Source organism: Oratosquilla oratoria, chromosome 3, assembly GCF_046742065.1.
Source record: "Oratosquilla oratoria isolate Oo_2021 chromosome 3, ASM4674206v1, whole genome shotgun sequence".
NCBI lineage: Eukaryota > Metazoa > Arthropoda > Malacostraca > Stomatopoda > Squillidae > Oratosquilla > Oratosquilla oratoria.
This window is the reverse complement of record NC_134779.1, coordinates 21,870,782-21,873,281: the sequence shown is the minus strand read 5'-3', so window position 1 is coordinate 21,873,281 and position 2,500 is coordinate 21,870,782.

The following is a 2,500-nucleotide window of genomic DNA, read 5'->3' as shown; positions in this document are numbered from 1 at the left end:
GATTACACAGACAGACAGATAGGAAGATAGGCAGTGTGGAAAGACTATCGGGAAATTTTCCTCTTCCTCCTGTTCCACTTGTTCCTCCACCTCCTCCACCTCTTCTTTTGGCTCCTCTTTCTCTTCTCCTATTCCTACGCCTTCTTCTATTCTCTCTCTTTCTCTCTTCCCCTCTTCCTCCTGTTCTTCTTTTTCCTTCTTGAGGGATCATCGTGGAATTCCTCTTTACTTCTTTCCCTTCTCCTCCTCCTCCTACTCCTCCTCCTCCTCCCCCCCCCTTTCTTTTCCTTTTCCTCCTTTTTTCTCATCTTTATTTTCTCTCTTCTCCTCTTTTATTACTTTTTTATATTGTCCTCCTTCTCCTTTTTTTTTTTTTAAGAATTACCAAGGAATTTCTTTTCCACTTCCTCCTTCTTTTCCTCCTTCATTCTCCTTTTTATTCTTTCTTCTCTCCCTTCCCCTTTCTTCCTGTATCTCTTCATCTTTCTTCTTTCCCTATCTTCTTCCACCTTCTACTTCTCGTCATCATTCTTCTACTCCTTCTTGGCCTATCTTCTTCCTCCTTTTCACCTTCCTCCTCCTCTTCTTCCTATTTAGCGTCCCATTTCCCATCTTCCATTTTTCCCTATTTTTCCTTTCCTTCCTCCCAATTCTCTTCTTCCCTTTTCTCCTCATCTTCCTCGTCATCCTCTTCCTTCTTCTCCCGCTTCTCATCTTCTCTTTTCTCCTAATCTTCCTCCTCCTCCTCCTTCTCTTCCTCCTCCTCCTCTCCCTCCTCCCACTTCTCTTCTTCCCTTTTCTCCTCATCTTCCTCGTCATCCTCTTCCTTCTTCTCACGCTTCTCATCTTCTCTTTTCTCCTAATCTTCCTCCTCCTCCTCCTCCTCCTCCTCTCTCTCTCCTCCCATTTCTCGTCTTCCCTTTTCTCCTAATCTTCCTCGTCATCCTCCTCCTCCTTCTTCTCCTTCTCCTCCTCTCCCTCCTCCCACTTCTCGTCTTCCCTTTTCTCCTAATCTTCCTCGTCATCCTCCTCCTCCTCCTCCTCCTTCTCCTCCTTTTCCTCCTCCTTCTCTCCCTCCTCCCACTTCTCTTCTTCCCTTTTCTCCTCATCTTCCTCGTCATCCTCTTCCTTCTTCTCACGCTTCTCATCTTCTCTTTTCTCCTAATCTTCCTCCTCCTCCTCCTCCTCCTCCTCTCTCTCTCCTCCCAATTCTCGTCTTCCCATTTCTCCTAATCTTCCTCCTCCTCCTCCTCCTCCTCCTCCTCCTCCTCCTCTCTCTCCTCCCATTTCTCGTCTTCCCTTTTCTCCTAATCTTCCTCGTCATCCTCCTCCTCCTTCTTCTCCTTCTCCTCCTCTCCCTCCTCCCACTTCTCGTCTTCCCTTTTCTCCTAATCTTCCTCGTCATCCTCCTCCTCCTTCTCCTCCTCTCCCTCCTCCCACTTCTCGTCTTCCCTTTTCTCCTAATCTTCCTCGTCATCCTCCTCCTCCTCCTCCTCCTCCTTCTCCCCCTCCGGGGTCACCAAGGAGCTCCCAGTCGATCGTGTTCCTCTTCAAACTTCGAAAGAAATTAGGATTCGTCTTAATCCGGGTCCTTCATGGGCGATAAAGCAGAAGACGAAAGAGGGTTTGAGAGTCCCGGGTTGTCCAAATTGTAATCAGCGTTACAGGAAGGACCATTCCTAGTACCTCGTGGGACTCCGGACCCCAAGAAACGACGACACACAATACAGAAGCTTAGGAGTTCGAGACGCTCAGGTTGTAGGCTGTGTTACTGTTAGGACCCGTTTCCAGTAACTCATCAGCTTCCCATCCCAAGAAGGAAAGATACACAGTACAGAAGCTTAGGCGTTCGAGGCGCTCAGATTGTAGCCTGGGTTACAGTTTAGGACCGTTCCTAGTACCTCGTGGGACTCCGGAAGCGACGCACACACTACAGAAGTTTAAGACTTCGAAACGCTCAGATTGTAGCCTGTGTTACAGTTTAGGACCGTTCCTAGTGCCTAGTGGGACTCTGGACCCCAAGAAACAACGAGACACAGCACAGAAGCTTAGGACTTCGAGACGCTTAGGTTGTAGGCTGTGTTACAGTTTAGGACCCTTCCCAGTAGCTCGTGAAACTAGAAGAACCGACGACGCAACTGCTAGTACAGAAGCTCAAGACTTCGAGACGCTCAGATTGAAATCTTTGTTACGGTTAGGGCCGTTCTTAGTATCGCGTACGACCAAGAATCTTCTGAAGTAGCGACGCCCGCCCCGCTCGATCAAAGAACGCCTGTAGGAGGTGTTCTGGAAAAGGAGAATTTCTTTGACATGCTGAAGATACTTTGGGGTTTGTTTTGGTCGGTGCCACACGATTGTATTCAGATGATAGAACGGGTCAACGTTGCCCCAAGTATCTCTGACAGAGGACCTACAGCCCCTAGATAACCGGCAACAGCAACGTGATTGATCCATAATACATTAAAAAAAAGAAACATTATGTTGTCTGGGGATTGTTAGT